Raw genomic sequence first — 27,819 nt, 5'->3', positions numbered from 1 at the left:
AAAGAGCCAACTTAAATACCAAGCAAAATACCCATTTTCAGTGTCAAAGAAAACCCCAAATGCACAGGGTCGAAGAAATATTGTTGCTCCTGGTTGATGCGGAGGGCGCTGCCAGAGAAGCTGCAAGAAAATTATTAATATCTATTTTTGGGAAACATAGATTAAAAATAAACAGCCATAGTTGAGGGCAGACATGTGACGATGGAGCAAATGTGAAAAGCAAGTGCAAGGATGTTCAGTCACAAATTTTGAGCCTGAATGATCAAGCTTTATTTGTTCTCTGTATGGCTCATAATTTTAACCTTTTATTATGCAAAACAACCAGTTTGGTTTTACATTGCCAAAGGAAGCTTGGATGATTAACAGTTCACATTTGTCAATCATTTCATCTATGAAAAGGTGGGCTAGCCTGAAAGATTTTTTTTATTTTCAACATTTTGGACGTGGAGAGATGGGCACCCAAAGTCAGCATTCTCTCCCAAAAGCTGATGCAGGGAAAAACTTATGATGGGGAAGGAAGATATGGAGGATGACCTAAGATAACGGGGAAGAAACCCTCCCCGAATGTCACTGCACAGCCTTCAGCTTCCAGAGGTGCAGGGTGGGGGCTGAGCTGCCAAGCAGAAGGGTTTCGTCCTCCTTGCTCCTTGGGAGCTCTCCAGGGTCCTGGACGGCCTCTGCCTGAAAGTGTCCGACCTACTGGACCCTCGGGCCATCAGCTGGGCTGTAGCCTCTGCCTTCCTGGCTTTTATACTCCAGATACCAGGTATACCTAACATGAACAGCCTGCCAGTATCTGCATCCTCTGCAGTCTTACACAACGTGTGAAAGCAGCATGGTGTCGTTGAAAAGAAGCTAGATTTTCAAATGAGACATGGGTTTGAATCTCTGTTCTACCACTCATTATGTGAGTTGAGAAAGCTATCTCTTCTCCTTGAGGTTCAACTCTCTTTCTGTAAAATTAGATAACAGCATTAACCTTTTAGGGCTATAAAATTTTTTAAAGTTGGTGAATATAAAATACTTATCTGTGTCTGACATAAAGCAGGTCTCAATAACAAATGCATGACATTATTATGCTCGTTAGCTTCCATGCTGTCCCTGGGCTGCTTTAGCAACCTGGACTGGTGACCTCATTCCCTGTTCACGAGTTAGGGCTCAGTGGTTGCAAGCAACAGAAAATGGTCATGGACTTATGTAAAAAAGGGGGGAGGAGGGAGGGTTACATTACAAAGACATGGTGGTATCTAATGCAAGCCAAGAGTCTGAGTGTACCACACCTTCGTAGGGTGGTAAATTGAGAGTGGTGAGGTCACCAGGACCCATCGCCATCTCCCATCTCTGTTCCTCTCTGTTATCTCCTTCTTCCATCTGTGGGCAATTGTCCTGTTCTTGGCAGAAAATGCCTCCAGTGTTCATGAGTATTCAGTTTATAGGTCTAAATAGATACTGGCTCCATTTTCTCAGTTCTGATTATTGTTTATTGGAAGAGAAAATAAGATTGGGTCTGTTTGGAATGACCCCTGATTAAAACAAGCCAGGATTGGGGCAGGTCACCCAACAGGAACATGGCTACTGGTCTTTGCCAGGAGAGACAGGGTGGACACACATCCACTATGGTCACCCGGGTTTCCAGTGCAAACCACCTTCAGGTACTGGTTGATGTATAAAAGCTGCTAAATTTTTTGATAGATAGATAGATAGATAGATAGATAGATAGATAGATAGATGATAGGATTTTGGAAGTGATAGAGGCAAAGGTGTGTCAGTCACATATTTTCAAAATGTGTTTTTCTTGTCATCAGACTCACGGGGAATAAAAAGCTAATGGTCTTGTCAGAGTGAGACTTACCAACACTATTCAATAACTTTCACTGTGTGGGGCCAGGGTAGGAAACATTGAAGACATTGATCGGCTTTGCCCAGAAGCCCCAGAGGCCTGCCATCCTATGTGCCTGGCAGCGCAGGAGGTTAGAGTGACCAGGGCCCAGTGGTTTCCCAGCCTGTGTGTTAGAGATAATGTGACCCTGAAGAAGATACTCTTGACCAAGAAGCACTGCCATATATAGAGAAGAACCTAGAATCTGTCTCCATATAGCCTGTTCTAGAATATATGTCCAGCCTCAAAGGGCTTAACTGTATGACCTCATTCTCCATGCTCTTCGGACCCTTCTCTGCATTCTTTTCCCTACCAACACGTCCTAACAGCCTCACCACAGCCTCTGTTACCTGTCTAGGCAGTGCTTCTCAATTTAGCCAACCATCAGAATCATGTAGAGAGTTTAAAATATGAAGTTCCTTAGACCACCCACCCTGCCCCCGACAAACACACTCTGCTCTCAGGGACTGTTCTGAAAGCTGGGGGTGGGGAGATGTGGAGGAACTTATTTTTAAACAGCTTCCCTGGGTGATTTGGATTTACATCAGCCTTGAGAGCTCTGAACCAGGGTAAATAGTCTCTTAGCAAAATGTAAGTTAAGGCTCTATTATGCTAAGCCTGGGGGTAAAGGCTTTAGATATGATTTCTATGAACTGCCTCTGCTTCACTCCTCAAAGAGAAAAGAATGGCTTTCTTGTGTGCTGCTCTGGCAAGCTTGCCAGAGTGCAATGCCTTGGGGACTGCCAGGTTGATCAACAGAAGGATTGCTTCTGTACCATAAAGGGTGATGCTCCATCCTCCCAAGAGCCCTCAGAAGAATGTTACCCACAAGCCTGCAATCAGAGAAGAACAGTGTTTTAGTACAAGACAGCTACACAAATGCCCATGGGACAGTGGTGCAGGGACTGGCCTGTGATTACAGGGCCATACTCCACATTGAGCCACTGTTTACATAATCCAACAGTCAGGACTAATTGCTAAGGGCCAACTGGTAATGGGAAAGTGAGAGCCGCCAGCCTGGCTAAGAGGGGCAGAGAGGCTTTGGAGCTGGGTGGGAGAGGGCAGCTGGACCAGAAGCAGAGAATACGGAAGAGCTTGACAGGACAGGGAAGCTCGGAGGAAACGGAGGGCTAAATCAGAGGGAGCAGGGAACTAGACAGAAAACACTAACTTCTCAGGAAGTCTAGGAGAGAAGGATACTGGGCAGAAACAAGCTGACCCCAGCTGGCCTACAGAAGCCTGTAGACTTGAGTAATTTCAGGGGAAATTTCAGGAGAAGAGCTCAGAGCTCTCCAGAAATAGAGAATTTGGCCTTAGCTGCAAACTTGCCTCTAACAAGCTGTGCAACCGTGGACAAGCTGCCAAGCCTCTCTGGGTCTCGGTTTCTCCATTAATAAAATGACAGACCAGGGGTCTGCCCAGAGCAGTGGGTCTCTAGATTCTGTTTCAGCTCTGAGACTGGCTGATGTTGCTCAGATCTCCCACATTGACGGGACCACCCCTAACGACTGACTAGGAGGAGGGAAGATGGGGGTAGCCTGGGAGGGAGCCATGGAGGTGGGGAGCCCCGAGGGGCGTCATGGCCATCTGGAGAGCAGAGGGGACTAAAGCATAAGGAGACCTGAGGCCAGGCCAGCGCTCCCATTGTGGGCTTCTCCACACAAGCCCCACCCCGAAGATCTCAAGGAACCCCACAGAGAGGGATCACTACTTCTAGTGGCAGAAGGGAAACCCTAACTCTGCACATGATCAGGTTACACAAGCCAACCGGGGCATCGGGCTTTTTGCTCTGGGCTGGAATGGCCCCATGGCAGTGTGGTGACTGGTGACACCGGCAGCCACCCATGCCTTTGATGGATGAAGAGCAGGTGTTGAATTACAACTTCCTCGTGCAGTCGGCTTGGTAGCTGTGGGGTCTGTGTCCATGTGTGGTGGGGAAACAGGAACCACAACAGTTATTTTATCAGGGACAATTTAATCTAGAGAACTGCTTAAAGCCATACTGGATGGGAAAGAGAGTGAATAACTACAAACGCAGCCCCCCTCCCCCAGGCAGGAGCACAGGAAGAGCGGGGGGCACCAGAATGTGCGCGCTTGGAAGCGGAGCTGCAGTGGGAGGAGCGGGCGGCCGGGCATCTGCTGCCCCCCTGATGTATCTGAGCAGGCGCAGGGAGGCTGATTCTAGAAGCATGCCAGAAAGGCTAGAAACTGGAACCAACTTCTGCTGCCGGGATGCAGGACCTTTGTTAGGGCGAGACTGACAGGAACAAGAAACAAATTGAGAAGGAGCAAGCGCCAGTTCCTTCCTCCTCTTGCCTTCTTGTCTCTTTCCAGCCTCCCCAGCCAGGGCACCACAGAGTTGAATGTACAAGAATGGGGTCTGGCCGGGTGACCCTATAGGGCCGTCTGTTTGGCAGCGTTGAGGCCACGGCAGTGGGGGAGAATTCAGGGGGCCCGGAGGGGGCAGTGTGAAAACTCAGCTAAAGCTTGCTGTGGTGTGATGCCTCAGCCTGTGTGCCACAGCCCCCCAGGCTTTACCACTCGGCCCAACCTCCTGCCACCAGCACCGCAGCCTCCTCTTCCCACCTCCCGAGTGTGAGCAGTGGTGGGATTGGCATCCCTGTTGCCTTGCTCCCAGGTACGCTGATGCTGAGGTGCCTGTCTACACCACTTCCAGCAGAGCTGGTCCCCCCTCCTGTCTTCCAGCCTCCCTTGCCCACCCTCACAGCAGTGTTGCCTGGGATCCTCTCCTGAGCCTCATCACCCTCATCTGAGGGATTGAGGCCCCCCAGAAATGGTGAAAAGGAGGCGAGCCTCATGTTCAGACAGGAGCTGGCCCCACTAGAGGACCGGCCAAGGACGATGTGTGGGCACCGGCCTCACCCTCTGCAGGCGGCCCCAGAGGCCCCCACGGGAGGCGCCCACAGCCAGGCTGCCCTTTGGAGTCTGGCCTGACGCTCAGGCTTGAGGTTTCTCTGAGCGGGGCTGCGGCTGTGCTCTGGTTGGTATGTTTTCCCCGAGACTCCGTCACACCCATATCTACATGACACCCGGCCCTTTGAGCTCCTAGCATACTTCTGAAAAGGGAAAAATCTAGGTCAGACAGTCACCATGCAAGCAAGGTTTCAAAGGACTTTCCATTCCCCAAGCCCTTCCCTTTGAACCTGGCCAAAACTTTCCTCCTAGGCTGATATTTCTTCCTCGGAATGATAGCCCAAAGGTGAAAAATGCAGGGCAGCATTCACCGCAAGTGGGTGGAGTTGTTTTTTCGTCTGATGAGTAAGCGAGGAAAAGTACTGGCGGCCCAGGCTGGCAGCCCAGTCCTGCCTGGGACCGCTCGGCTCCGTGCCAAGGCCTCGCCAGTCGCTCATGCCATGGGCTGCCACTCGGAGAACTTCCCTCGTGGAACCACAAACTGGTTAAAGTCACCACCCTGGTCTTTCCTCCTCATGCCTCCTGATGTGGCCCTCCACAGAGCTCAGGTTCAGTGATGTGTCCTGGCCGCACGGGGCCGGAGGCCAGTGCCAACACTTGTGTCACCACCCTGGGTCTCTTCCCTGTACCTTCAGGTCATCCAGGTCCACATGCCTTGGGGCCCTGGCTCAGTTGGCCAATTCAGGCTAATTCCTTTCTGGGGGACTTGCCCCAGTAGCAGATGGAGTGACCACACATTGTTCTCTCTGGGTGTATGATGGGGGGCATGGGAGTGAAGGGGGGCTTTCTTCCTCTGGGACCTTAGGAAGTGGAGCACAACTCAAAGGAATAACCGCATGGACGTCACACCTCTGCCCCCGCAGCCATCAGCTGCTCCTCAGCATCCAGAGGAAACAGGGCTTTGGAGCCTCTTGGCCAGTCCCAAAGGAGACCAGAGAAAGCCCTGGAGCCTGCTGTCCCCACCAGCCCAACTCCATGGAGAAAGGAGGCAGATAGTTGGTGCTGTGGCCACTTCTTCAAGAGCTGAGGGCAGCGCTGCTGTAGACAGACCCACTGCCCATCTGGATTCTGAAGCAGGGCTGTCCTACCAGTTTGGAGAGCTAAAGGGAAGATCCACAGAACGGGCCCCAGAACCACCCTCCTCCACGTGAAGTCCCTCTTCCTGGTACTGTCAGAGTTTGATGTGTTCCAACAGAGGAAGATCCTTTGCTTTCTAGTTTTTCTTTCATTCTCGGTGTACAGTAACAAATGTATAGATTCACGTACCCGTCACAGCAGTCAGGATACGGGACAGTTCCATCGCCCCCAGGACTCGTAGACATACCCTCCTTTCACCATAAAACTCGGCAACTGCTGACCTCCTGCCAATGAACAGAAATAAAAACAAAGTCCGGGAATGAATTATATGGCAAGTCAGAGTGATTGTGTGCTTCCCCCCAAAGCACCAGGTGTGTGTAAGGTAGAGAACACTTCAAGCGAGGCTTCAGGTAGACCTGGGAACATGAACACCTGCGGGGAGAGATTGGGCTTTGTCACGGGAGAAGTGGGTCTTAGCATGGACTGAGCTGTGTGCCTGTTGGTAGGTTGCTTGGCTTTCCTGAACCGTGGTTTACTGGGACTGATGCTTCCAGGTTGGATAAGGGTGTTTCGATTGTGGTGAGTATCCAAAGAAGGTCTAACTAAAGGCTTAGGTCCCAAGTGTAGCCTACCTGCAAGCCATCCTGGAGGAAAGAACCCCTCTTGAGATATTGAGGAAAAGTTACTTTCTAGCCATGTGCAATCCGTGTTTCCCAGCTGACAAGTCTCTGGTGGTGTGAGAACAATTCCTGGACATAAGAGCCAAGGAACAGATCTGATCCAGAGGAGAGAGCTCCACTCTGGCAAAAGTGGTGAATAAATTTGAACTTTCTCTCTGGACCACCATGACGCCTCAGCTCTTCCTCACCTCTCTAGGTTTGGACTCTTGGAATCTAAGCCTCCACTCCCCCACTCAGCAGCAGAGAGGTCCCCAGAGCAGATGATCAGAAGATCATCGTCCCCTGAGCCACTTTCTGGCTGGCTGGCCATGGACAAACCCCTCAACTTTACCAGCTTCACTTTCATCATCTGTAAATGGGGGTGACAACAGCCTCAATCATGGGGCTGCCCTAAGCATCAAATGAGCCAATACCTGTAAAGCCCTTATCATGGGCCTGGCACACACCAAGTTTTCAGGAAAGGTCATTTTGTTTGTTGCTCTGTTGTTCTTTATAGTTTTTTAAATTCAAGGAAGGATGCTGGACCTCAGTTCCCAAAACTTTCTCCCAGTTCTGGTGTTGGTTAAAAAAAAGTAGGTCCTACTTGAGCATTCTGGAAATCTAAAGTTAGGCAAAACTGATTTCCTGGAAACAAGGTCTACCCTGGAAAAAGGGCCAGTGCTGGCCTCATTTTTTCCACTGGACCCGAAATGATGTTAGCATCAGTTTTGTTGACTGTAGACCAGAAATTCTCAAGCTCCTCATCACAGGTGGAAGGAGTCAAGTCAAGGGCTTCTGGAGCTGTACAGAGAGCCAGGGAAGCCTGGGTCCTCATCCTGCCTGCAGATCTGTCACTCATACCCTCTCAGGCCCACAGTCAATCTCCAAATTCATGTTTTAAGTCATGGAGGTTTCTTCCTGGTCTTGGCCACATGCAGCGAGGGGACGCTCGACCCCCTCCAACTCGTAAATGTACAAGCAGACTCCATTTTGCCTCAACAGGTACCTGAAAACTGCATAATAAAATGGATTGTTTTAAAGCAGCACACATTTTCCCAGAGGCCCGGGGTTGTAATTGGTGGTTACTGGTCTGATCAGTGGTGACTTAACAGCAAATTTATACCAACAACAACGTCATAAAAGCAAATACTGTATGTCTCTGTAATCGCTTACAATACTCCAGCTCTGCTCCAAGTCCTATAAAATGGGCATAAATATACTGAACACTTTATTACATGAAGGGAACCAATGGCCTATACGCAATATATGTGCAGCTATAAAAAACACAACCATGTCATAAATTTGAACTAAAACCAATATTCCAAACTTAATGGACATCAATTAAATATTTAATTAATGCCCATTTTCCCCACTCGCTTTGAATTCCAAATGAATTTGGGAAGGATGATTTGGGGAGTTCGGGTCTCTTTTAAAAACCACCCAGGGAAATCTGCATGGTTACTTTTGTCCCTTAATATATGAAGGTCCTAGAGGAGACAGCAGCAGCAAACTTCACGAGTGAGTGAATCAGTGAGTGAGAGGCAGTTGTTAAGAATGGTGTTAATCCCACAGAAGAGCCAAAGGGCTGCCCCCACCACATGCCCCCCGCCTCCTCCACTTCTGAAGAAGAAGCTGATCCGCCCAGCTACCTGGCCACCGAGCTAAGGGAGGAAAGTGGTTTTATGGAGTTGCCACAGGAGTGCTGCAAGGGAGCACTGGTGTCAGAATGGTGTCGAATGCAGAAGTCTGGGCCTCACCCTGAAGACCCACTACACCGTGTCTGGGACAGGGCCTAGGAACCTGCATCTCAACCTGCCCCTTGGCAACTCCGGTGCACACCAGTGTTTGAGAATCCCTCCACAGGGGTCACTCTCATCTCACCCCACTCCCGGCCACACAGACCCCCACTGCCGCCCCCTCGACAGCAAACCTGGGTATGAGGGCCCTCCTCATGGCCATTCTGTGACTACTCTGCCTTCCCTGCAGGCCTCTGCTGTCATTCATTGGGGGTGCATCTTTCTCGACCTTTTTAAAAATGCATTTGCATGCCCACCTACCATTTGAAGTTCTTCTCATTTACACAAATGGCATCATGCTACCGTATTGATACAGAACTTGCTTTTTTCACTTTTCAAAATGCCAGGCAACCACTTCATGTCAGTGCCTACAGAGCTGCCTCATTGTTTCTCTCTCTCTCTCTCTCTCTCTCTCTCTCTCTCTCTCTCTCCTCGCATTGTATAACAAGGCTCTGCCACGGGCTATTTCGTTACTCTCCTGCTGAGGAACGTGTAAGTGGCCCCCCTCCCTCGTTCTGGTCACTAGCCAGGTTTCTTTGCACAAGCCTTGGTTTCATTCATACTCTTTCTATTGATGGGCACTTGCAGGCCTAGGAAAGGAAGGAAGCCAAGGCTCTGAGGATCGCTCCCGGCAAGGAGCGCAGCACTTTAATGAAAATCTTCCAATGACAACCAGGACCTTACTTAGCTCATACATTAGCTTTTCTCACTAACTTGCCTATGCCTTAATGGAGGGTCCTTATCACTTGAGACCAGGAATAACCCCCAGGTGTGCTCCCATTTGTGCTACCACATTGCTCTTCCTAGCTCACCATTTGATGGTGCCATTCCCCTACTAAGCCTGTGGGATGGGCTGCAGCGTCTGGTCCTCACCTTTCCAGCATTATCCCCTTATGGGGCCCTTCCACTGACCTGCTCCAACCCACCCGGAGTCTCCCCTCTCTCAGTCCCATGCGGGAGGTTGTTGGGGGATGCCTTCCCACCCAGTGTGCATCCCCCTGGATAACCTACCTGCTCCTCACACCCTACACGCGCGCGTGGCTCCCTCTTCCAGAAGACCCCCTCACGTTACTCCCTCCAGCCTTCGCACTCCCCCTAAACACTCACATATGTCCCCTCCTGTTGGGTTCCTGGCTCTAAGTAGTGCTACAGCCAGCAGCCTGCACGCCTCCTCTGCCCAGCTGGATCGCCAGCTCCTCAGGCCCGCGGTTGCCCCTGCGCTGTGGACATTAGAGGCCCTAATCCAAGGCTCCTCGGCCAGCGAGCGTGGACTACAAGGATGCAGGTGCCTACCCCCTTCTTGCCTTCACGTGCTCCCTGCGTGATGTAGAGCTTGCTGCGTTTTCTCCACAAGTCATCATGACACTCTTAGCTGACTGCTAGAACTAGCTGTGCAGAGGCCTCGGAATGTCTGAAACAGGACATAAACCTGTCCTGGTCCCAGCGTCTGTGTTCTCTGATTCAGCCTCTCTCAGCTGTGGGTTCTAAGGCTCTCAGCCTGCTGGGTCAGCCTCCCCCAGGTACTGGGCTAGCCCAGAACGCATTCAATGAATGAGGAGGCCCTCACTCCCTGAGGGCAGTATTCCCACCTTGGGGTACCCAGGCTTTTGCTCAGATGGAATGGCGGCCCCACCAGAGTTTCTGATTCAGAAGGTCTGTGGTGGAGCCTGATAACTGGTACTTCTAGTAAGTTCCCAGATGATGTTGAAACTGCTGCTCTGGGGAACACACTTTTAGAACCACTGCCTTAAACGGCATTGGAACCAGTTCCTGCTGCCCTGATTTTGGGAGAGATGAGTCTGAGGGGAATCCCAGTTTACTTTATGTCCATCACCAAACTTGTTCTCTTTTTGCAGCTGTTTATATACAGCTGACAGGGAAGGTTCCTGTCAGGGCTGGTGGCCGGCAGCCTGGCTAAGGGTAGGAGGGCAGCTTTGCAGGATTGTGACAGGAGGTGCTGCAATTGACCACCAGCAGCAGAATCACCTTAGCTTGAATCTCCCTCCTCTTCCCTGGCACAGGCTATCTATCCCCTTTATTCCTGTGCTTTGTGTCCTTGGGAGGGTCACAGGCCACTTTGCAAATCTGATGAAAGCAATGGGTGCCTGCCCCTAGAAAAGCATATATACAGACAATTTTGCATTTAGGGGAGACATCATAGATGCTTCCCAGAGCCCACCATGGATCTCAGGTCAAGGACTCTGCTCTAACTCAGTGATTCCTAACTTTAATAAGATGTCACCTGGGAACTTAAAAAATATAGATGCCCAGAAACACCACAGCCACCACCACCACCACCACCACCACAGAGATTCTGATGCAATCTGTCTGGAGTAGGATGGAGGCTCAAGTGTTTTTTCAGGTGTGGCCAAGTTGAAAACACTGCAATTTGCCTCCTTGCCTTCGACCAGCCCTTCCTTCCCTTTCCATTCTGCCTATACCCTTTTTAAGGCCCTTCTGCTTAGTGAGGCCCTGGGGCCAGTCCTGAGCCCCTGTTGTTTGCTATGATGATTATGGGTTGGATGGGATGGCTTGGTGTCTGCGCAGGGTCACCTCTCTTCAATTATCATCCTTACAAGGGTTCATGGTTAATCTCTAGGCTGTAACCGTATCTTCTCTGAGAGGGCATCTGGAGCAGTCAACCCCATCCTTCCCACCTGGGAACATCCGTATGCCCCATTAACTGGGCAGCTCCTTCCCACTTAGATTCAAATCAGCACTAGAAGGAGCTGCTATTCTATCCTGTCTTCAGAAACAATTAAGATGAAAAAGTATCTCAAGCAACCACATGGAAAGGTCGGCTCAGCACAGGGTGTTCACGTGCCTATGAGAATCACAGTGGCAAAAAAAAAAAAAAAAAGAATCACAGTGGCAGGGGTAGCATCCCAGGAGGGTACTTTAAGACTTCCAAGATGCAGGACTCCATAATCAATACTTGGAGACAGCATAGGCGATTGTAAATTGATTAACTGAAGCGCTTAAATAGAACAATCACAGTCTAATTATCGCCCATCACTGACTCGAGGTATACTCTGAAGTTATTAAAAAAAAATCTGTGGTTTCTCTCTCCTCCTTCTGAGGAACCGAGCAGGAAGAAGTAGAGATTGGGGGTGGGGAATCAGGGGGAGAAGAGGAACAGTGAGCCAGCTTTTGTCCCTTGCCTAGGCAGCTGGGGTTTCTGTCCGCCCAGAATCCTTTCCCCTTTGTGGTACCAGCACTTCAACATTCCTTTTGAGGAATTAATCCTCCCATTCTGGGATGCCTTGGTTCCACTTCCAAACTTCCTACTTCTCACCACCACCTCCTCATCCCTTAGCATCATCTGCCCCAGTCAGGCCTTCACTGGTTGAATTTCAACTTGATGGGATATGACCTGAGGCCACTTTACTGGCAGAAACTTGAATCCCCTGTCCTTTAGTTCTGGCTACTAACCAGGTCCCCTGCACTGTTAGCCTGCTATCAGCCTGGATTATTCAGCTTTTCTTGTATCCTTGCAATAAATTCTCTTTTTCTATTTTTTGTTTTTGTTTTTGTTTTTGTTTAAATTAGCCAAAGTTGGTATCCATTGTTTCTAGGTAACACACACTAACTAACTTATCCAAGTCACCCCAAAGGGTCCTACTAGGAGAGATCTGAAGTGTGATGGATAAAAAGCCATATCCTGTGTCTTCTATGAGGGCAAGGTAGGGGCACGCAAGCCACTCCAGGGCTATCCTGAGTGTAGGCACCATGCAGGTCAGGGCCAAATTGAATGGGTACAAATACTGTAGATATGGCCAAGTTCAGTCATATCAGGGGTGAGGGCCATGAAGCCAACAAACTGTGGAATGGCTGCTTTCCAGCAATCAGAGGTGACAACAGCAATGGGGCAGCTGCTCCATCTTTGCAGAGCTTGGTCCTCTCACAGCAAAAATTTCCATCTGTGCTAGTGTTATGGTTTCCTGCAGTTGCCGCAACAAATTACTATAAAACATGGCTTAAAACAACAGAAATGTATTACCTCAAAATCTGGAGACCAGAGGTCTGATATCAAGGTGTTGGTAGGGCCATGCTCCCTCTGAAGGCTTCAGGGGAGAGTCCTTTCTCAATTTTTCCAGTTTCTGGTAGTTTCAGGAGTTTCCTAACTTCTAGCAATATAACTCCAGTCTCCAATTTCATTTTTAGGTGGTCTTTTTTCCTGTGTTCATGTGTCTCAACTCTCCCTCTCCTTTCCTTTATAAAGACATTAGTCATTGGATTTGGGAGCCACCCTAAATCTAAGATGATCTCATTTCTATGTCCTAAATTGCATTTGCAAAGGCCCTTCTTCCAGACAAGGTCACCTTCATAGATCCTGGGAGTTAGAACTTGGACATATTGCATTTGGGGCCACTATTCAATGTACCACAGCTGGTATCTAAGAATGGCATCCAGCCCTGCCTACCCCTACCCTCCATCAGAAAGCAGTCTGAATCCCATGGGAGAGTCAACACTGGGGGAAGTCTGGTTGATGAAGAGGCCAGCAAAGTTAGAATCAGTCAGGAGCAACCTAGACATAATGGTTAGGAGTATGCCATAGGTCAGAATATACCGTAGGCCAAAGATTATAGGATTAGCTGTCAATACGGCTAGATTCCATATTCACAGCATGGTAATATAGCAGATGCTTCTTATGCACCATGCCACATCCCCACAAGGTGGTTAATGCCCCAAAGGTAACCTCCACAATTGAGGACACAATTGGAGAAAGAGTAAGAGTTGATAAATAAATGCCCTAAATGTAAGAAGACTCCAGAAAAAGTAGAGAGAAGAAGGCAAGCCAGCTAGGGACTTTGGAAACCAAGGAATGACATGACATTGAGTTCCTTGAGTTTTCTTTTTGCCTCATATATCCCAGACTTGTTACTGAAGAAGCCAACAGCTTGGCAGCACCAACAGACACAGACCACAAAAGCCCCAGCAAAAGCCAACTCTCTCAGCCAAAGGATCAGGAAGCCTATCTAGACAGAAAACTTTTAGACAATGACTGCTCTACTTCAGGAAATACCATAGAAAAAAACTCACTGTGGCACCATTCCCCCACAACCTGAGAAACACACACATGCACCCACATCAGCAAAAGCCAAGTAAAGAGTCCAGATTTCCACCCTTACCAGGCTGTAACAAATACCTAATCCCCACCCAGACACAGGGTGGTATAATAATAGAAGGTTGAGCAGGGAGCTGAGACTTGCATCTCTACTGAGTGGAGGCATGTTAAGAAATCTTCAGGGAAAAAAAAGAAAGAAAATATAAAGAAAAGCCAAAAAAATTTTGGAACAGAAAAATACAATAATATTTTCAGCTATTACTTCTTCAAGTATTTTTTCAATCCTGCCTTCATTTTCCTCTGCTTCTAGGACTCCAATGACATGAATGATGAATATTAGATCTTTCATTATTGTCCTGCAGTTCCCTGAGGCTTCATTAACTCTTCTTCTTCTTTCTTTAATTCAATTTTTCTTTATGTTGTTCAGATTAGGTCATTTCTATTTTTCTATCTTGAATCCACTGATTCTTTCCTCTGTCATTTCCATTTTGTTCTTGAGTTCACCCACTGAGATTTTAAATTGAAGAAGTAACGGCTGAAAATGTTCCAGATTTAGCAGAATGAGTAAACCTATAAATTCAAGATGAACAAACTCCAAACAGGATAAACCCAAACAAATTCATACTGAGATACATCATAGTCAGACTTCTGAAAACGAAAGGCAGAAAAATCTTGAAAGCAGAGAAAGAAAAATGTCCTTACCTATAGGGGAAAAGCAGTTTGAATGACAAGGGATTCATCATCAGAAACTAAGGAAGCCCAAAATAAATGACACATTTTCAAAAAAGAAAAGAAATGAAAGAAAAGAACTGTCAAGACAGAATTTTATATCCAGCAAGAAAAATTCTTCATGAATGAAAGGGTAATCAAGCCCTTCTCAGATGAAAAAAACTAATAATTTGTTGTTAGGAAGTCTATCCTAAAAGAATGGCCAGCAATTCTCTAAAAAACAGAGAGAAATGATCAAAAGAAAGCATTTTGAAATATCAGGAGGGAAGAAAGAAAAACAGAAAAATAAAAGATGGCTAAATACCTATTTTCTTCTGTTCTTGAGTTTTCTAAGCTATGTTTGACAGTTGAAGCAAAATCTATTAACAGTGACTTGTATGGTTATAAATTTATGTAAAGGGAATATTTAAGACAAGTATATTATAATTGGGAGAGGATAAAAAGACAAAGGGAGATAAGGTTGCTACTGGGAAAATGGCAATAACAGTAGACTTAAAAATTATATGTTTAATGTAATACCTAAAGCAATCACTAAAAAATGGTACACAAAGAGATATTCCCTAAAGCATCATATAGATTAGGGGTGCCTGGTTGACTCAGTTGGTTAAGCCATCTGCCTTCTGCTCAGGTCATGATCTTGGGATGCTGGCATCAAGCCCCGAGTCTGGCCTCTTCTCCGTCTCCCTCTGCCCCTACCCTCAGATTGAGCTCTCTTGCTGTCTCTCAAATGAATAAATAAAATCTTTTTTAAAACCACTATAGATTAATCAAAATGGAATTCTAAAAAAAATGTTGTAGTAGCCCACAGCAAGGCAGGGAAAAGAAAGGGAGAAACAAACAAATGAAAAAAGAATTCCAGACCAAACAGAAAAGAAAAAACAAAATGACAGACTTAAGTACTTAATTGCATTAAATGGGAATGGTCTAAATACACCAATTAAAAGGTAGAGATTGATAGAGTGGATTTAAAAACATGACCCAACCACATTCTATCTACAAGAAACTCATTTCAAATATAATGACATAGGCAGTTGGAAGGAAAGGATAGGGGAAAAAAAAGATATCACTCAAGAATTAACCAAAAGAAGGCAGGGGACACCTGGGTGATTCAGTCTGTTGAGCATCTGCCTTTGGCTTGGGTCATGATCCCAGGGTCCTGGGATAGAGTTCCACATCGGGATCCCTGCTTAGTGGGAAGTCTGCTGCTCCTTCTGTCTCTGCCTCTCTCTCTATCTCTCATGAATAAATTAATAAAACCTAAAAAAAAAAAAAGAAGGCAGGAGTGCTGGCTATATTAATATCAGATAAAGTATACCGTTGAACAAAGATAATGACCAGAAACAGAGATAGGGGTTATATAATAATAAAAGGACCAATCCACCCAAAAAAGGAATCCTTAAATAAGCATGTACAAACAACAGAGCTGTAGATGTGTGAAACAAAAGCCGAAAGAAAAAAATCTATTATTTTTATAATCTACAATTATAGTTATTGACTTCGACATTCCTCTTTTGACAACTGATGGAACAATCAGAAAATCAGTAGGATATAAAATTCAACACCACCATCAGTCAACAGAATCTCATTGACATTTATAAAATACTGTACCCAATAACAACAAGATATACATTCTTTTCAAGTGTCCCTGGAACATATACCAAGATAGATCATATCCTGGGCCACAAAACAAACCTCAACAAATTTTTAAAAATTTAAATCATACAGAATGTGTTATCTGACCGTAATAGAATCAAATAGAAATCAATAATAGAAATAAAACTGGAAAATCACCAAATACTTGGAAAACTAAACAACACACTTCTAACTAACTCATAGGTCACAGAAGTCTCAAGGGAAACAAACAAACAAAAAAATACACTGACCTAAGTGAAAATGAAAATATAATATATCAAAACTTGTGAGACAGAATTAAAGCAGTGCTAAGAGGAAAACTTATAGCATTAATGCTTATATTAGAAAAGAGTAAAGCCTCAAATCAAAAATCTAATTTCCTACCTCAAGAAACTAGGAAAAGAACAAGATAAACACAAATCAGAAGAAGGAAATAATATGGATAAGAGCAGAAACTGAAAACAGAAAAACAATGGAGAAAATTGATGAAACAAAAAGTTGGTTCTTTCAAAAGACTAATAAAATTGATAATCTTCTAGCAAGAAAATGACAAGTAAAAAGAGATTTTTTATTACAAATTACCGATATCAGGAATAATCAGGGAATATAACACCTATAGACATACATCCTGTCAGATATCAAAAGAATAATAAGAGAATACTGTGAACAACTCTACACAAATAACTTTGACAACATAGGTGAATTGGACCTCCAGGTAACATCTTATTTAATGATGAAAGGTTGAATGCTTTTCCCTTAATATTGGAAACAATCCAAGACAAAAATATCCAATATTGGGAGTACCATAAAATGCAATAGGACAAGAAAAAGAAACAAAAGCATCCAGACTGTAAAGGGTGAAATAAAACTGTCCCTATTCACAGATGACTTACTTTTCTACGAAGAAAATCCCAAGGAGTATATAAACTACTAGAAGTGAGTTTAGCAACTTCTCAGGACACAAAGTCAATGAGTAAAAAATTATTGTATTTTTATTTACTAGTGATGATCAATTGAAAATTTAAAATGTTTAAGTGCCATTATAATATTAGCAAAATGTGAAATACTTAGGCATAAATCCAACATATATGTCATATTTGAGATCTTTAGGTCAAAAATTACAAATCATCAATTAAAGAAATCAATGAGAAATGGAAAACCATATTGTGTTTGTGTATTAGAAGGCACGATTATCTTAAAATATCACTTCTCAAACAGATGTAGAAATTTAGTGCAATTCCAATCAAAATTCTGGTGGGCTCTTCGGTAGACAAGCTGATTCTAAAATGTACGTAGAAAGACGAAGTAACTAGAATAAAACAAAACAATTTTGAAAAAGAACAAAGTTGGAGGACTCATACTATTGATATAAGACTTAATATAAAGCTATAACAACATAGGTGAAAAGGTAGGCTGTAGGCCCGTGAAACAGACCAGACTTCAGGTGACACAGCACAGAACCATGGGGAGGGGGTGTCTTGGGGTGGTGAAAGGCATTCTCCTCACTTTGGAGGGAAGGTGGCACCCTTCTATGCCATGAGAGGTGGCCGCTTTAGAAGCATCAAGAGCTAGCCCCTCTGGCTTGGATCTCAGCTTTTTTCTCAGCGAGCACTAGCCAAGAGTACTTGAAAATTTTTCAAGAAGCTTCTCAGGTAATGAACATCAATGGTGGGGGAGGGGAGGGTGCAAAGCTGGGAAAGAAGATTACGGAAGACACTACAATTTAACCCTAGTTTATAGCCTCAATTATGAGTCCATATTGACCATCTGCTGAAAACTCCTAGATGTGAACTGGGTGAGAATTTGGTTGAAGGCAGGGGCAGAGGGTGCTGGAAGTGCTCCCTAAATAATAGAGACAAGAACCTAGAAAATGTGACCTTTCCCATTAGTATGACTCCAGTAGCACAAAGAGCCTGGGAAACTTGGATTATATTTACTTTTCTAGATTTCTTTAAGTGGCTACATAAATAGTAGATGCTCAATAAACATCTGTGGAATGAACAAGTAAATGAATGATCTTATCTACACAGATTCCACGGGTTGATGTAATTCATGTAATTCGTATAATGATATAAATATAACCCATGACTTAGGTGACTTACACTGAGAGTAGGAACTGGGTCTTTATCTCTTTGTGTCTCCACCAATTGCAGCAAAGTGTTCTCTGTACAAATATGACGGATCTCTGCCCAATATTTAGGACAAGATATCACCTTGACTTGAATGAGATGAATTCACCCTTTAGCTCTGGTTTACAAATCCCTGCCAAAGGCGCAAGGCACTGCACCAAGTTCCTGTCACACCACCTCACCATAGTGACAGTAATTCAGAGCGCTGGTGGGCAGAAGCTTATGCTCATTAATTACTAATGAGGAGAGGAAATTATTTCCCCTAAGAAGTTAAGTTTCTGCTGATATCTTGGTGGAATTCCTTTTCTCCTACTTTGTTTACTAGCTCTCAATGCTAAAAGGAGACATCGTTTATCTACATTTTTTTCTGGATAGTTCAGTCACACTTTAGAGGTCAGGCTGTCCTAAGAAAAGTGGTTTTCAGTTAATGGCTAGGAAATGAAGCTTTTCTTGTCCTTTCTGGGCAGTTTCCTTTGTGAACAAATTAACAACCTTGTATCTATTTAACTCTTCTTGGGCTGCTGGTATGTCCAGAATGGTCCAGGATGAAAAATTATCCTGCAACTCAAGATGTACTGTGAATTATGAAAGCCAGGACCAGCTCCAGAAAGAAGAGGGCCTCTGGAACCAGCTCTGGGCCCCTTCTGCCTGCCCAGAGCTGTTGGGCATCAATGACACCTGTTGGCCAACTGGTCTCCCGGAAGATCTCAGACTTCAGGCTGATGTTCACAATGGCATAGATTTTGTGGCATTGAATAGATGGTGAAATTCCTGTCATGCAGGAAGATCCTGTCAGAATCTCGATGTTGACCTGACTTCCACTCCTGGCCCAATAGTGAGGAATCCCTCCACCACCACCCTGATAATGCTCCTTAAGGATGCAGAGGTCCTTGTAGAACTCTACATAGGACAGAAGATATGGCATGAAGGGATTGCAAATCCATTTGAGAATAACTGGGAAGTAGAAGACTGTGATCCCCCAAAACTTGGCCCATCATATGTGGAGGAGCCTCCTTATAACACAAGAGGACCCCAAGAGGGCTGAGCTCACCAGGCATGTCTGGGACTCTAAGGAAAAAGGCATCCATAAAAAGGCTCTAGACTCTGTCAGTGCAAACATTTTCCAAGAGTATTATCTAGAGAATTGGTTCTCAAATGTTAGCAGGCATAAGAATTATCTGGAGAATGTGTTAAAATACAGGTGCTAGGGCCCATCCCCAGAGTTTCTGGAGGTAAGGCTTGATAACTGGCATTTCTAATGGGTTCCCAGAGGATGCCGCTGCTGCTGGTCTGGGACCACAATCCAAGAACTGCTGGGCTGAAGTGTGAGATTGCCAGGCCAGCCTCCAGTTCTGTCTGCTGTCATCTGAATCAGCCCATCATCAGCCTTGCCTTCTGGTGGGGCTTGTCTTTCTTCCCTGCACCCCCGACCCTCACTCCTGGTGTGGCTTTTAATGCCAATGGCTCCTCACCTCACCTTCAGGATTCTGGCCTTGGTCTTGACTCAGCCCCTGCTTCATCCAGGGACTTACCCTGACCTCTGTCCCTGTGGGTTTCCACCCCCACCCTCTGGGGGCAGGCCAGGTCCTGGGAGTGCTCCACCCAGGCAGTTCCTTGCTGCCCCCTCCTGGTTCCTGGAAGTGGAGCATTGGTTACAGGAAAATTAACCCTTTGGAGCCTGTCAGTCCTAGCTTTCGAGAAAACTAATTCCTCACAAGGAACCTTGACAATATTCGCAAAGTTCTAGATCAACAAACTCAGATGCAAGAGAATACAGAACTGGTTTTAGGTCACATGTCCTTAATTGACAGCTCTGTTCCCGAACTCGTATTTCCCACTGACTGCCATAATTAAGCCCAGAGGTCATTCAGAAACGTTGACCCTGTTGATCAGAGGCAAGGAGTGGCCCCTAACCCTTAGGCCTGCAATTTGGCTCTGCCCCCAAATTGGCTAACGATATTCCTGAAGAGGCTAAGAGAAGGCGAGTCCCTGGGCTAGGGGAGGTGTTGCATGGGCTTCAAGGTTCCCAGGATAGCCCACTGAGGCCTACTGCCCTCAGCCAGCACAAGAAACTGGGAAAAGCAATGCAGTTACTTTATTCGTTGTTTTTAAAAATCCAGGAAAGCAGCATGGAATAAGAAATGTTTTTTAATTTAACTTGTCTGGTGTTGCCTGGGGACAAAGGGGTTCAATTATAGGCGGGTGAGAAGGGCAGCACAGACTTCTGGGAGCTTCCGAAGGGGCCTGGGAGGCTTCTGGGCTGTGGCGCTGAGTCTTCATCCTGTCTCATTTCCTCCAGAACTTATGACTTTAATTTACCTGAATAGAAGTGTGTCCCAGCATCACCAGTGTTAGTTACTGGGACAGGGAGAGTAGGGGTTTGCAGGTGGCACTGAGGGGGAAGAGAGGATGGAAGATATTCTCAGGAGACTAGAGGAGGCCTGGGTAGGGGGAGTTTGGGCAGGGGCCTGTGACTGAGAGTGGGAGACAGGGAGAGAAAGGAAGGGAGTGAGCGGGGCGGGAGGCCCTGGAGGGCGGGGAGGGGGGAACTGATGATGGGGAGAATGCTGGTTGATGACCGTCCTCAGGCGAGGACTTCAATATGACAAGCAGGGTAATGAGGTGCGAGCTTGTGTCTGGGGGAGCGGGGGGCTGGAACAGGCTGAGGGCAGAGGCGCATGTTAAGCTATTGGTATCCAATCAAACTGAACGTTCAAACGTCTGTGGGAACTCAGGGCCTTTGAGCTGGGGATCCCAGGGGCAGAGGTGGACATGGGGGAGTTTAAGTCAGGTTCTCTGGCTTTCAGCAGCTTATGGGTTGCTAAAATCCTCCCTATCTACCTCCAGAACACCCCTTCCCAGCACCCCCACCCCCCACCAAAGGTATAAATCTGTGAAGAGTTAAATACTGGCTCAAGACAGCACCAGCAAAGATAAAAAAAAATTCCTAAAAAAAAAAAAAAAAAAAAAAATTTCCTAAAAGCTTCAGTGCCCCCCACCTGCGGCTGCCTGGCCCACAGCACCTCTAAACACCACTTCAGTGACTCGGCTCCCCACCTCTCCCCCACCTGTAAGCCACATTCCCATCTCCATGTGATGCCTCTTGGCCCCCCCACCCATACACCTGGGTGGCCATCTTCAGACCTGGGCATTGCTCCCTGCTCTGGCCATCCACGCATCAGAGGGCATCCCTGGGGCCCTTGGCCAACTGCACCCTCCCCCACAGGGCACAGAGTTCACAGGGCCAAGGGGATGTGCCCACTGGAGCCCCCATCCCACCTCCAAAAGAAGCTCAAGGAGTGCCTTGCCCAAGAAGCCAAGCCTGCTTCCAGCCCTTCCTTCCGAATGCAGACTGCACCTCCAGACTGTGCACCCAGGCCCAGGGGGGCCAAAGGGCAGCTGCTGGGGGGCTCTAGACAGAGCCTCCTGTGCACGTGTTCCTGTCACAGCAGAAGGTCCCTCGCTGTGTGGGATGGAGCAGAAGGTGGGAGAGGAAGGGGATGGGTCACATTGGGCTCAGGGTCAGAGGTAGATACCTCCCATAATAACATGTTTCATACAGAACTCTAAGGAGTAGAAAGTTCTGGATTCAAATCTGGTCTTCTAGGTCTTTCCGAAGATGTTACTTGTCAAGGCAGGAAGAGAGACCATGTTTTATTTAACAATGACTTAGGTTTGATTTTTAACTCTTAGATGTATGACATGAGGCCCTCTGATGCATGCCAGGCCCTGCCAAGGTTGAGGTGAGCCTGTCCAACTCCAAACGCTTCGAGGGCAATTTTTCTGAAGCTTTCAGAAGAATAGGGGGGAAGCTGACATCGCATATTGCAAAACAAAACTTCCTAAAATTTCTCTTTAACAGCTCTGTCTTCCCCAAAAATGTCCTCTCCTTACTGTAGCCAGCTCATTTCTCTCTCTCCCCAGGAACCATCTCCCAAGCCAGCCTCTCCCTGGCGGTCCATCCCTGCTAGATCCACCTCCTCGCCTCCCCACCCCAAGACTTCTCAAAATCCCCTCTGCTCCCACCCCTCCCATTGGAACAAAAGCCTTGTACGCTGGTTAAACAGCTCTCAGCAAAGGAAAAGCCTGTCCTGCGTGGGACCAGTCAGTTCCCCTCCCTAAGTCCTGCCACCTGTCATCCCAGTCAACTGTCCCATCACCGCCACATCTGTGAGTCAGCTCCCATCAGGCTGGTGCATAACTGAGGGCAGCGATCGTGTCTGCTTTAGCTCTGTGACTCCTCTGGGACCTGATACTTTGAGAGCATTCATGTACGCTTTCATGGGCAAATTAGTAGAGGAGCTGGGATCAGACTGAGGCCTCAAGGACAGATAGAATAGAAGAAATGAAGTCAGAAGTGGAAAGAAGGACAGGGAACAGGAGGAACAGCAGTGGATTCTCCATATCCTACAGGCAACAGTGAGCCACTGAGGATTCTAGAGCTAAGGCATGACAAGTCAATCTGCTCACTGAAGTCAGCAACAGGCAGGATGTAGGAAGAGAGGAGAGCAGTTTGGCCCTTGGATGTCAAAGGGCAGGCATACAAAGGCAGGACAAGAAGATGCAGGGGGCTGTACCTACCCTGGGCTAGGCCAAAGGACTTGCCTGGCCACACAGTTCAGACAGTCAGAACAAGAACTCGGATCCCCCGATTCCTAAACTGTACAGTTGCCTCCCTAATGAGTCTCAAAAGAGGTGGGTCTGGACTGAGCCCTGAAGGCCATCGAAGAGGAAAGCTTGCCCAGCAGCCCTGGAACTGTGTACTCTAGCCAGGTCCCTGTCCCACTCCCTACCAACATCCCGGGACACAGCTTTCTGCAGGAGAGCTTGGCCTTTCCATTTGGAAGGAAAGCACAGGCCCTGATTTAGGTGGGTTTCCCCATGGGAAAGAGACTCGTCTTAGCTACTTTTCAACCTCTCGGCTCCTCACCATGGGAGGGGCGGGCAAGATGGTAATACATATGCCCTGGTCCTGGGGGACTGGAGGAAAGAGATGGGACAACTCGACACCTGCCCGGCACTCCAGGGCGTCCAAAGCACTATACATGACCACCCCACTTTCCCATCTCTCTACTTAGTGAATTTGCAGAGTAGTAGGAGAGACAGACCCACAATCAGCCAACAGATGAGGCATTGTCATCATTATAACAGCTAGCAGGTCAAGCCATCCTTCAAGGCACTTCTTTCTTGAAGCCTTCAATCCTCAGACTCTACCTGCACCCCCAACCTCCCCGCCCCTGCTCTGTAACGGGGAGCGCAGAGCACAGAGCAAACTATGCTTCAGTTCACCACTCGCTACTCTCTGCAGATAATGGCTGTGTGGTTCTGACCAAATCACGTAACCTCTCTGTGCCCCAGTTTCATCATCTGTAAAGGAGAGTGATGACAGTGTTGTCCATGGGGATTTCAAGAGGATTACATGAGATGATACAGAGAGCAACTGCTCCACACCTGCTGGCTGTCATGATGATGATGAGAATGAATGCCTTGTCTGTTGGCTGACTGTGAGTCTGTCTCCCCCACCACCCTGCAGGCTCCTTGAGGACAGGGATCCCATCTGGCTTGTTTGTGTCCCCCCTTGTGTGAAGCCCAGCCCTATGTCTTACTAGTGGTGGGATTTTCTCCGCTGCTCCGCTGAGTGGCCATCTCCTCACCCTTAAATTTGATTGCTGTGGGGGTCAAATGGGACAGTTCAGTTCATCTCAATAAGCTCTGACTTGATGGAGACGGCCTGCTACCTCCTTCGTGCCTGTGCTCACAGCCACAGCCAGAGCCAAGGACCTCTCGATATACAGGTCGGTGTCCTCCTCGACTCTAGGGGTCCCTGGAACTTCTGTTTACTCTAAACGCAGATTCTATCACAGGGCTTGGTGTATGGCAAGTGCTCAGTATATGCCAGCAGATTGAATCAACGGGCCTGCTTCGTGTGGGTCCTTGAGCTAGCTTCACTTCTGAGAAAGAGCCTTACAGTGACCCCCCACCTCTGCCCCCGGGAGATTCCTCCTTCCACTGCTCCCTGACCTCAGCCTCTGCCCAGAGTCTTGTAGGTCAACGGACTTCCGGGCAACACATCCATTCATTCCCTGGGCTCTAGCCCGGCCAGCCGCTAGCCTCTGGGGTATTTTTAGTTCTGGGTGGGTGATTGGCAGCAGGTGGAGCCCAGGTTTTCCGGGCCCTCCGTGTTGTTCCTGGCTCAGCATAAGAAGTGGCTGGGAATGGGGAGGGGGCTGAGGCATACCTGGCACCCTAGCCCACAGCTGCCTCATTGTCCCCAGGGGTGGGGCCAGGCTGCTGCCGCTGCCACTGACCCAAGGCTGGGAGCATTCTTTCCTGTTGATTCATGCAGGGAATGCTTTGGGCCCTGATGGGGCGGGGCGGGGGCACTGGGGGGACATCTGGGACATGAGCGGCCAGGGGTGGACAGTAGTCCTCCCACAGCCGGGTCAGTGTGACCTGGCTATCACCCAAGGGTCAGAAAGGTCCACCTTGCCATCCTAGCTAGCCCTTATCACCTTCTGCCTTGTGCCTTGTGCTAGTGTTTGCTTACACATCTGCCCCGGCCACCAGACTGGGAAACCCCCCTCCCGCCCCCGCAGCGTCTAGCACTCCAGCACCCTGTCTAGCAAGGAGAAAATCAATAAAGATTTGCTGAATGAATGAGCCTTTGGAAGGACATTCAGGCAAGGCTGGGGAAAGAGGAGGAACCAGGCTGTACTGATCTGGACCTAGGGAGGAAGCTGGAAGGCTGGAACTCTATCCATTTTACAGATGGGGACACCGAGGCCCTGGGAGGAACCAGGACTATGGGGAAGAATTTGGTAGAATGGGGCTGGGATTCGGGTGCCTAGGAGTTCAGCTGCGCTGATGGGCCTCCCCTCTTTCAAGGTTTTCTACTTTTGTTTTATCACACAGTCCCCCACCCCACCCTCTACGCGTACCCTCCCCCCATGGGCCTGTCAAGGGCCAGGACTGCCTCATTCAACTCCATAAGGAGTTTAGAGAAGGATTTGAGTTGATCCATTTACGGCTTATTACTGGGAGAAGGGGGGCGGGGCAGAGCAAGTCGCGTCTCTTGGGGCTCAATGTTCCCAACTGTGCAATGGGCAGACCAGAGATCTCGCGCGCACCAAGTGCTCAATACATTTCCAGGGACCAGGGCAATGGCAGGGCCGCCTGTTACGGCAAACAGCGCACCGGCACCACCATCCCGACCTCGACGGGTTTGAAGCGAGCCCCCCACGGCCCTCTGGCCGCCCCGCCCCCAAGGGAGCCCGATGGCCCCGTGACAGCGAGGCGCTCCCGCTCCCGGGGGGATCCCGCGCTGGGCACTGACACCTCCGCCTCCCGGGACTCACTGAAAGGGAGGACCCCGGGGGCGGGGTGGGCAGGGCCCCCGGCTTCGGCCTCGGCTCCAAGACGGACGCTGCGCGTGGGACGGGACCCCCGAGGCGGCGGGCACCGCAGGCAGACGCAGCCCGCAGGCACCGCGCCGCCGGCCCCCCGCGGGACTCGGGTCCTGCCCCAGCGCCCCCCAGCAAACGGCTGCCCCCCGCGGCCCCGGGGCTGCGCGCGGGGCGGGGCGGGGGCGGGGGCGGGGGCGGCACCGGGTGGCACCGGGCGGCGCGCTGGGCGGCGGCCGGCGGGGGGCGCAGGGCCGAGGGGGCCGAGCGCGGCCGGGCGCCCGCCTCGACCGGGTCCGCCCGGGGGCGGGGCCTGCGGGGCCTCCTCCGCGGGCGGCGGGGTGGGGGGCGCCCGCGGGCCGCCGCGGGATAAAAGGGCCCCAGGGCGCCCCGGGAGACCCGCCAGCGCTGCTCGCCCGGCGTCCGGCCCTGCGCCACCGCCGCCGCCACCGCCACCGCCACCGCCGCCGCCGCCGCCCGTCCGAGCTCCCCCCGGTGAGCCCCCGCCGCCCGCCCGCGTCTTCTCTCGCTGTCCTGTCTGCCTCGCTGCTGCCTCTCCCCAAGGGCCCTGAAGGCGGGGGGCTGGGGCGCTGGGGTCCCCCGGACTGCTGGCCTCGCCTCCGGGTCGCTCACCAACCTGCTCCAGTGGAGGAGACCAAATTAGGGAGCTTGGCCCAAGGCCCGCCCGGGGTGGCCGGCCCTGGCCCGGGTGCCTGCGTGTCTTGTTTGTGAACACGCTGCGTGTAACCATTTCTCTGCCCTCCCACCCAGGCAGGAGGCAAGGGCAAGGGCAAGGTGGGTTCAGATGTCACTCTTGGGACTCGAGGGGCCAAGAGGCAGGGTGGAGCCAGGCTCTCCAACTAAAAAAACCGGAGCTGATTATGCTGGGGGGTGGGGAGGGGGGTGGCAGAGGACCAGGGGTGGGCAGAGGGCTTCGACCTGGACAGGTCCTGTGCCCGGCCAGGTAGGGCTCAGAGCCACTTGCTGGCACCATTTCAGGTCACCATAATTAGTGGTTCCAGGGAGGGACCCCATCACCCAAAGAGCTAGAAAGAAGGGGCTGATGCCGGGGCTGGTGCCAGGGGCAGTGCCCCCCACCCCCATGCCAGGTGCCCCAGGGGCAGTACCCCTCTCTCTCCTGAATACCCTCGGGCATTTCCAGGCCTCCCAAGGGGGGGCGGGCAGGTCAGGCCAGATGCCAGAGTCCCCTGGTAGCACCTGAACAGGTGACTCTCTGCGTCAAGCTGGCAGGGTCCTGGATCTGTCACTTGGTTGCACTCAGTGCTGGCACCAGCCCCAGTGCCCTCACACCATGGCTGGGTCATCCATCAGCCAGCAACAGGGTGGAATTTCATTCATCCCCCTGCCTCTCCTTTCCTCCTTCCCCTCCTCCTCCAGCGTTCATCTCTCCCATGGCTCAGAGCCTGGCTTCTAGAGCAGGGCTACCTGGCTTTGAATCCTGGCTGGGCCGGTTATTTAGCTCCTCCGGGCCTCAGCTTCTCACCTATAAAGTGGAGATAAGTACTCTGTAAGTAGTTTTAAATGTATTAATAAGTATTATTATTAAAAGCCCCTCCCCCACCTTCCTTCCCATACCCTGTCCCCTTCTCCTTCACTTGGAAAGAGAACTGCCACTTTTGAGGCTGCTTCCTTCTCTAAGGGAGGCTTCTCAGCCAGCGGGCTTGCCCATGCTGGGCACTGGTGGAACAGTTCCGGGGAGACGCTGTGGAGGCTGGATGTGGAGACAGCGAGCAAACACCAAGTGCTAGGGAGGTGGGACCCCCGGAGGACTTGGTGGCGGGGTAGATCTAAGCTCGGTGTTGGAAGACCTGTAGGAATTTACCAACCTGAGACAGAGGGAAAGGGTACTCCAGGTAGAAGGAGGAGTGAGAGCAGAGGCTTGGGATGTGGAAGGAGAGAATGGACAGATACATTTGGGGAATGGTGGGAAGGCAAGTGTGGGGTGAGCAGAAGCTACAGAGGGCCCTTTAGTGGCAGGCAGGCTGGGAAGAGGGGCCCTCCCCACATCGACTCTCCACTTCTGCTGCCGCCCATCCACTCCCTGGGCAGCTCTCACAGCAAGGAGCTGTCCTCAGCCAGGTCCCAGGGTCCTGCAGCAGAAGCCCACCCCAGCCTCCAGGCAGGCCCAGGACTATGCACAGCCTCTAATGAGAGCTCTGTGGTCCTATGGGACATCAGCCACGGGCCATACGGCAGACCTGCCCAGGCCACCCTACAGCTCATCACAGCATGTCATAGATAGCTGGACCCCTAGGGCCACCCCCTCATTTTATAGGTGTTGCACCTGAGTCTCAGAGAGAGGAAAGCCCCTGACTCAAGTCACATAACAATTTGGTGGCAGAGCGAAGAGCATCCTGACTGACAGGGGCAAGGGCGGGGGCACAGGGTCATTTCTCAGGGCTGACTCAATGTGACCACTGGGTCCTAACAGCTGGAGGGCCCTGAACCCAGTCCTTCCTATCCTCTCTTGTCATCTGGGGAAGGTCCCTACCAAT

General features: G+C 49.4%; 1 protein-coding gene and 1 long non-coding RNA gene across 2 annotated transcripts in view; one reads left to right on the top strand and one right to left on the bottom strand.

Moving 5' to 3' along the window:
* Positions 1 to 246: 246 nt before the first annotated feature.
* On the bottom strand, positions 247 to 26,063 carry LOC118352630 (uncharacterized). Its single transcript, XR_007406677.1, has 2 exons — positions 25,941 to 26,063; positions 247 to 6,174 (listed from the first exon to the last, which is right to left on the bottom strand). It is a non-coding gene; the product is annotated as an uncharacterized LOC118352630 (long non-coding RNA).
* LOXL4 (lysyl oxidase like 4) overlaps positions 25,731 to 27,819 on the top strand; it is a 20,090-nt gene continuing 18,001 nt past the window's right edge. Inside the window, exon 1 of the mRNA XM_025466836.3 lies at positions 25,731 to 25,798. The gene's annotated coding sequence lies outside the window, so the exon portion shown is untranslated. The remainder of the gene's footprint in view (positions 25,799 to 27,819) is intronic.

Source organism: Canis lupus, chromosome 28 (genome assembly GCF_003254725.2).
Source record: "Canis lupus dingo isolate Sandy chromosome 28, ASM325472v2, whole genome shotgun sequence".
NCBI classification, from domain to species: domain Eukaryota; kingdom Metazoa; phylum Chordata; class Mammalia; order Carnivora; family Canidae; genus Canis; species Canis lupus.
The sequence above is the reverse complement of the archived record's forward strand: the minus strand, read 5'-3'. Positions and strand labels throughout refer to the sequence as shown.